At 36.5% G+C, this 8,424-nt stretch overlaps 1 protein-coding gene across 1 annotated transcript in view; it reads right to left on the reverse strand.

Annotated features, from left to right (window-relative positions):
- Nucleotides 1-7,075, reverse strand: part of LpR1 (Lipophorin receptor 1) — a 686,741-nt gene extending 679,666 nt beyond the window's left edge. The window contains exon 1 of the mRNA XM_028301180.1: nucleotides 6,952-7,075. The gene's annotated coding sequence lies outside the window, so the exon portion shown is untranslated. The remainder of the gene's footprint in view (nucleotides 1-6,951) is intronic.
- Between the last annotated feature and the right edge of the window lie 1,349 nt (nucleotides 7,076-8,424).

Consider the following 8,424-nt stretch of genomic DNA (forward strand, 5'->3'; position numbering starts at 1 on the left):
TAAGAATAGCAGAAGCTTAAAAGAGTCATCTAGATAGAAAGGACACAGTAAATTACCCAAAAAGTTTCTTTTTTTTTTTTAATTACTGGCAACCCTAAAGTTGGTTGCGGCAAATTTTAAACTGTGCACGCAACTTCGTAAAGATTCCAACGAGCTTCATTCGTGCGACGCCGCTGCGATGTTTAAATGTGTTAATTTAGAATGTGCGGAGGCAACCAAGGGAACGAAATTAATATTCTGATATTCGGGATTTACCCCTGATAAAGGGTAAATTGACTTTATTCGTTTGGTTTCAATTTTGCAAGATAGTAAATGGTAATACTTATGTTCATTATTAGTACAGACACCAGTAGCAGTTGGGTGCGTGTTTGCATTGAACATCAATTGTAGTGCATTACATAGCACTCTTACAGAGCATATAATGTATAAAATGGTCCATGTCTATTGTGTATACCTAAGTAGGATAGTCTTCTATGAAATTTATGGGGTGTAAAACAATGACATCGTCGACACCAATTAATATTAATGAATCCTTGGAAATGACTAGATATTTCCTTAAAACACATTTATCGTCATCGTTCCGTTATTTTATGCCACTAATTTCTTATCAAGAACAAAACAAATGGTAAAAAGTATTTTCATTGAATCAATTTAAGGTATAATTTTAACTGCGCGTCATTATAGTACAAGTGGGGTCGCGCAGTCGCATTGGATAGGCGCCGCAGAGTCGCGGCAAGTCATCTCTAGTCAATAAAGGAAGCCATCGCCAATCATGGCTACAATCGACCTTATAAACTATACCTACTAATATAATACGCACGCACGAAGCAAAGGACAGAACGAAGGAAGTACATCATATATACATATAATTGTAATAGTAAAAAAACTTTTTGTAGCCCGCGTTTTACTTACCAAGCGCCTAACGCATCACGGGACTATTCCCATCTCTCGTTCCCACCACTGCAACTCCTGTGTAGCCAGGATCTACAGCTTGACCGCCATAAAAACCCAACCAATGAAGGTCAAGTTTGTCCCGGGGGAAAATTAAACTGTCATTAGACCCGCAACGAAATCAATCAGAAGATGCCTAACGGCACCTATAATGTCACGACTAATGCTGAGCTTCTTGGCACAGGACACAAAGCCATTTTAATTTAATTTTGTCATATAGTTTCCTTTTTTTTCATGTATGTATTCATATTATGTATATTCTCGAGCTCGGCGAAAGAAAGTAGAGTAGTACCAGTAATGGACTTTGCTATTCAATGGAATACCTGTCAAATAAATCCGCTCCCAGAACGCATCTAATTACGGCTATGGATGGCCGATCGTAGTGGAAGAAAAAATAATTATGTAGTCATCTTATATTGTGTGCAAAATAAATTATATTCTATTCTATTCTAAGTTTGGTGATACAAAATTTAATGACAATTTGACCACATAACTAATGCATTCAAGACAATGATGCAAGCACGTTGTATTTCATTTGCATTTAATTAAAATAACAATTCGGCTACCGATTAAAGGTTATCAGGTCAACTAACAAACGCATAGGTACCTATGATTTATATTATATACCTCGATTTCAATTATTTCAAACAAATTCAAGTAAATAGACTCCTTATTAGATATCGTTATTCGATTCCATACAGCAATTTAATTTAGCAAAAATCCTCGACGTAGACGTAGCATGCCAATTTATCAACATCAATTGAATTTGCTGTTCGTTACTTATGATAAAAGATGAATTCGTGTACATTGTAAACAAGGCTAACATTCTGGAAAAATACTCTTTGAGCTAACAACACAAATAGTATTCTGCTATGATTATTCTATTCTATTTTTAGAGAATGTAGACGTAATAGTTCGCCAAAATCTTATACATTTCTTAAGCCTAATAAAAAGAACTTAGAAAATAGAAAAAGCCTCAATAACGCTCGTTATCTTAATCAACTAAGTTGTGACCAAAAGATTAAAAAAAGGTTTCAGGAAAAGGTCACAGATAGTGTTATTTATGCGATCAAAGATACACAGAAATACGTTAGCGACCGCGTAGGTCCGAGTGTCTGATGGGAGCAATTTTGGTTAGGACTTACCTACCGCACTGGACAGTGTCATTAGATTTTTACCTTATCCAAAAGATTAAAAAAAGGTTTCAGGAAAAGATCACAGACTGTTTATATTTATGCGATCAAAGATACACAGAAATACGTTAGCGACCGCGTAGGTCCGAGTGTCTGATGAGAGCAATTTTGGTTAGGACTTACCTACCGCACTGGACAGTGTCATTAGATTTTTACCTTATCACATTAGTGTCATTAGATTTTTACCTTATCACATTGGAATAATTTACGAAGTGTTAAACATTTTTGTGCTCATTATACTAAGACTAAGCGCGTATGAAGTTCAAATCTTCAATTTCAACCGTAAACTGACGCTTTTGATTGGATGAATTTCAATACAGACCAATCACAAAACAGAATCTATTCCTGAAATTGAAATGGGTTTTGGACCTTTTTATACGAACCTAAATGTTTAACGTAATGAAAAATTACTTTTCTAAACAATCGCTTTTCTAAACAGGCTTCGCCACTTCAAGTTAACACCATTGATAGTGCGTAGAAAGCAACAGGATCTTCTTCACCTACATAAGATTTTGCACTCTGCCTTTGACTCCCCTATTTTGCTTTCCTTGCTTAACTTTAACGCCAGAATTCTTTCTAGAAACCGCAAAAAGACATTTGTATTGCAAGTATTCAAGAATAACACGTCCTTTTTCAACCCAGTAGTACGAATGTGTCGGCTTTACAATGAACTGCTACAGAACGATAGCAAAACATCGACATCACTAGATCTCGATATTTTCGAGCCTAAGCACGTCCGATTCCGTCGCAACGTCAAAAAGATCCTCTACTGCGCTTCCTCTTCGGGCATTACTTTGACATAGCTAAAAATCAAAAATCAATCAAATCAATCAAAAATATTTATTCAGTTTAGACCACAAGTGGCACTTATGAACGTCAATAGAAAATAATAAAAAAAGAAAAGGTAGCCCTTATGGGGCACTTTACATGTCTCCTTATCTTTTGGCTCTCCTTAGCTAGTATTGTTACCTATTTGTTACTGTTTGTCGGATTATGAAAAATATTTTGTTTGTATTTGATAACGATTTTCTTTATTTCGTTTAACAGTAACGGTATTTTCTGTTTTGGAGTTGTCTGTGTTGTATCTGTCAGTGGTGCGTTCGATCGATCGAGGCGTTCACTTGCCATCGAGACAGCGCCTGCGCCGGGTGTGCGCACTGATTGATAAAATATCAACATGGCGGACACCAACGACCAAAACGCGGTTACAAATCCAATTGAATCTGCGACAGCAGCGTTGGGATCGCTTTCACAAAAATCCTACGAGCCTACCGCGATACCAGCTACTCAAAATCAAGAATATTTCACGGCGGAATATCAAGCTCAAGAAAACGGAACGGAGAAAATGGCGGTACCAAATGTTGGACCTACCCCCGAAATATGGACGACATTTTTTCAAAATATGATGGCGGGCTTCCAGGACTCAAATCGAAATCCTTCTTCGAGTGTCGTTACAACGAGGAAGCTCAAGGCGAGCGAGATTTATTTGCCGCCATTTGACCCGGATGATTGTCAATTCACTGCGGCACAGTGGTGTGAAGAGATCGAACATCATAGCAGAAACAATTCATGGACGGATTATGAAACTAGAAATGCTGTGTTCACTCATCTACAAGGACGTGCGAAGAAGTGGGCGGCCCGTTCGTATCCTCTATGCAAGACTTGGGAAGAGCTGAAGGAACGACTTACCCGACAGTTTGCGGCAACAAAGAGGTTCCACGACCTGTACCGAGACATGGTGAAGTACAAAAGTGAACATGCGGCGACGTACATCGAATATTCTACCAACAAGTTGGCGCTGATTGATCGACTGGAGACCGGCTGGGGAGAATTGAACAAAATTGAGGTAGTGATTGCAGGCATCACAGACTTTCAGGTACGTTCCGAGTTACTTAAAAATACCCCGACCGATTTTGTTGCACTTGATAGACATTTGAGTACGTATCCTAATATTCAAAGTTTTAAACGACCTTTTGATAATACCCGGAGTGAACCTGATCCTGTTAATAATAAACGACCTAAAATTGATGAACAATCTAATGACCGGCGTTGTCACTATTGTAACAAAATAGGCCATTTGAAACGTCACTGCTTATTGTTACGAAATAACCGTAAAGATGAGAGTAACGATCATTCTTTGATGTCAGACGATAAATCAGTTGACAAACCCGCTTCATGTTCTTATTGTCACAAACCTGGGCATTCGGAATTTACCTGTTTTAAAAAGCAACGACTTGAAAAGTTAAAAGACCTCAAAGATCCGAAATTGCAAACCGTTAATGTCTGAATTTTTGGAGCCTGAGTAACTTAAAAATTAATCAAAGTCTTATCGCATCTCATTGTTTCGTTACTCATACCATCTTGTTGCTGATTAGTAAATCTGATTTTTACTGACACCATTATTTTGTTAACAATTTTAGTTCTTAATTGTAGTAACACATTTTTGTTTGTTATTTGTTTGTTTCTTAATTGGAGCAAATACATGGCTAATGTTGGCTTACAGAGTGGTTTGATTTAGATGCTGAAAGCTCTTACGCTTTGCTGTAGTTGAAAGATTGAAAGCTTTTGCTTGGCCCAAATAAATGCTGAAAGCTGATACGCTTTGCTGTAAAGTTTCAATTATTTGATCCTGATATAATGTTGAAAGCTCTAACGCTTTGCTGACTACTAGAGTTCCGAATTGAACTGATGATGTAATGTTGAAAGCTCTAACGCTTTGCTGACTACTGGAGTTCCGAATTGAACTGATGATGTAATGTTGAAAGCTCTAACGCTTTGCTGACTACTGGAGTTCCGAATTGAACTGATGATGTAATGTTGAAAGCTCTTTTACAAAAAACGAATATATATTTGTGTCGGATTATGAAAAATATTTTGTTTGTATTTGATAACGATATTCATTATTTCGTTTAACAGTAACGGTATTTTCTGTTTTGGAGTTGTCTGTGTTGTATCTGTCAGTGGTGCGTTCGATCGATCGAGGCCTTCACTTGCCATCGAGACGGCGCCTGCGCAGGGTGTGCGCACTGATTGATAAAATATCAACATGGCGGACACCAACGACCAAAACGCGGTTACAAATCCAATTGAATCTGCGACATATTTATTAAAAAACATATATTATGTGATGTAACTAAAAATGTATAGTTTTCGTAATTTTTCCTTTATCTATGCTATAAGACGTTGCTTCGCACCAAATTTCAAGATTCTGAGTTCACGGGAAGCACCCTGTAGGTTTTGATTCCCTTGCAAGTGTCGAAAATTTGCGGCATAAACGGCTGTATCTTTTGATTGCGTTGGCTTAGAAGTTTGATTTTTTCACAGCTTCAAGGGACAGTAAACCTGAGTAATTGATATAAATTTCAGCTTCATACCTCCACGCGTTCCTGAGAAAAAGGGTCTTGACAGACGGACGGACGGACAGACGGACAACAAAGTGATCCTATAAGGGTTCCGTTTTTTCCTTTTGAGGTACGGAACCCTAAAAAACCAGTGTCATTGCACCTATAATGTAACGACCAATGCTGAGCTTTTATGGCACAGGACACTCAAAGCCATTTTAATTATAATTCAATTGTGTTCTTTACTTTCTTTTATTTTTCCTTTATGTATTCATCTTATATTGTGTGTTAAATAAATTATATTCTATTCTAAGTTTGGGGCTATACGAGTATAATGACAATTTGACCACAAGTAATGCATTCAAGACAATGATGCAAGCACTTTGTATTTCATTCGCATTTAATTCAAATAACAATTCAGCTACCGAAGGTTAACAGGTCACCTAACAAGCGCAAAGGTACCTATGATTTACAGGTATTATATACCTCGATTTCAATTATTTCAAACAAGTTCAAGTAAATAGACTCCTTATTAGATATCGTTATTCGATACCATACAGCAATTTAATTTAGCAAAAATCCTCGACGTAGACGTAGCATGCCAATTTATCAACATCAATTGAATTTGCTGTTCGTTACTTATGATAAAAGATGAATTCGCGTACATTGTAAACAAGACTAACATTCTGGAAAAATACTCTTTGTATCCACTGAGCTAACAACACAAATAGTATTCTGCTATGATTATTCTATTCTATTTTTAGAGAATGTAGACGTAATAGTTCGCCAATATCTCATACATTTCTTAAGCTTAATAAAAAGAACTTAGAAAATAGAATAAGCCTCAATAACGCTTGTTATCTTAATCAACTATGTTGTGGCTAAAAGCTTAAAAAAAGGTTTCAGGAAAAGGTCACAGATAGTGTTATTTATGCGATCAAAGATACACAGAAATACGTTAGCGACCGCGTAGGTCCGAGTGTCTGATGAGAGCAATTTAGGTTAGGACTTACCTACCGCACTGCCGGTATAGTCACGTGCAAAATTATTAGACAGTGTCATTAGATTTTTACCTTATCACATTGGAATAATTTACGAAGTGTTAAACATTTTCGTGCTCATGACTGTATAAATACCTACTAAGACTAAGCGCGTAAGAAACTCAAATCTTCAATTTCAACCGTAAACTGACGCTTTTGATTGGATGAATTTCAATACAGACCAATCACAAAGCAGAATCTATTCCTGAAATTGAAACGGGTTTTGGACCTTTTTATACGAACCTAAATGTTTAACGTAATGAAAAATTACTTTTCTAAACAATCGACCTTTTCTCGAATAATTTCAGCTCTTTAAGCACGTTTTTTTTATTTTTTTAACCTTTTTTTTTTGGGATTTTCCGAGAAACCAAAACGTCGCTGTAAATAATGATTAAATTATCATGCCATCATAATCATAGTACATACCTTTTTTGCATTGCTCTATGTTCTCGTCCGAATTATCGCCACAGTCGTCGTCTCCCTCGCACACCCATGACAGCGGTATACACTTCCCGTTCGCGCATTGAAATTGTTTGGACGAGCATATGTTATCTGAAAAGAAAAAACATTCATTTGATTTAAATAATACAGAGAACTTATTCATATGACACATAATTATTAACTAACATTTACGACTTTTTACAACTCTCTTGAAACGCATTGGGCAACCCTTTATCCGACATGGCAGAAAGTAAGCCCACATGCTCGTTTTAATTTTAAAAAGCAAATATTTGTTTTAGAGTTTTGTTTCGTTATTTCACCAGAATGTCAGGGTTGATTAATGAAAGTTATGTTTACTTTTCTGAAATTCAGTGCTTTAAATAAATTAACTTGTAAATAGGCCAGAAACAAGCTGGTTCGCAAATTTTATTAGAACTAGCGGCCGCCCGCGACTTCGTACGCGTGGATCTCGTTTTACCCCCCCTTCATCTATCTTACGCGGTTCAGATTTTTTCATACAAATGTTTTTTCCCGCTAACTCCCGTTCCCGTGGGAATTTTGCAATATCCTGTTGTAACTAAGCTTTAAGTTTACTAAGGTACCTGCATGCCAAATTTCAAGCGTCTATCTTACGCGGTTTAGATTTTTCATACATATGTTTTTTCCCGCTAACTCCCGTTCCCGTGGGAATTTTGCAATATCCTGTTGTAACTAAGCTTTAAGTTTACTAAGGTACCTGCATGNTATTTGTGATTGTTACTTGTTGTGTATGCCTAATAATAAATAAATAAATAAATAAATCGACCTTTTCTCGAATAATTTCAGCTCTTTAAGCACGTTTTTTTTAACCTTATTTATTTTGGGCTTTTCCGAGAAACCAAAACGTCGCTGTAAATAATGATTAAATTATCATGCCATCATAATCATAGTACATACCTTTTTTGCATTGCTCTATGTTCTCGTCCGAATTATCGCCACAGTCGTCGTCTCCCTCGCACACCCATGACAGCGGTATACACTTCCCGTTCGCGCATTGAAATTGTTTGGACGAGCATATGTTATCTGAAAAAGAAAAAAACATTCAAATTGAAATAATAAAGAGAATTTATTCATGTTACTTAATGATTAACTAACATTTACGGCTTTTTACGACTCTCTTGAAACGCATTGGCAACCCTTCCATAACCCACATGGCAGTAGTAAGCCCACATGCCCGTTTTAATTTTACAAAGTAAATATTTGTTTTAGAATTTTGTTCGTTATTTCACCAGAATGTCAGGGTTGATTAATTAAACTTATGTTTACTTTTCTGAAATTCAGTGCTTTAAATAAATTAACTTGTAAATAGGCCAGAAACAAGCTGGTTCGCAAATTTTATTAGAATTATGAAACTGATATCACAAACCCTAAAACTGCGGGTATACAATTGAACCCTACAGAAACCCTTTAAGACCGTAC

Source organism: Ostrinia furnacalis, unplaced genomic scaffold (genome assembly GCF_004193835.3).
Source record: "Ostrinia furnacalis isolate ACB-3 unplaced genomic scaffold, ASM419383v2 OfSCF0876, whole genome shotgun sequence".
NCBI lineage: Eukaryota > Metazoa > Arthropoda > Insecta > Lepidoptera > Crambidae > Ostrinia > Ostrinia furnacalis.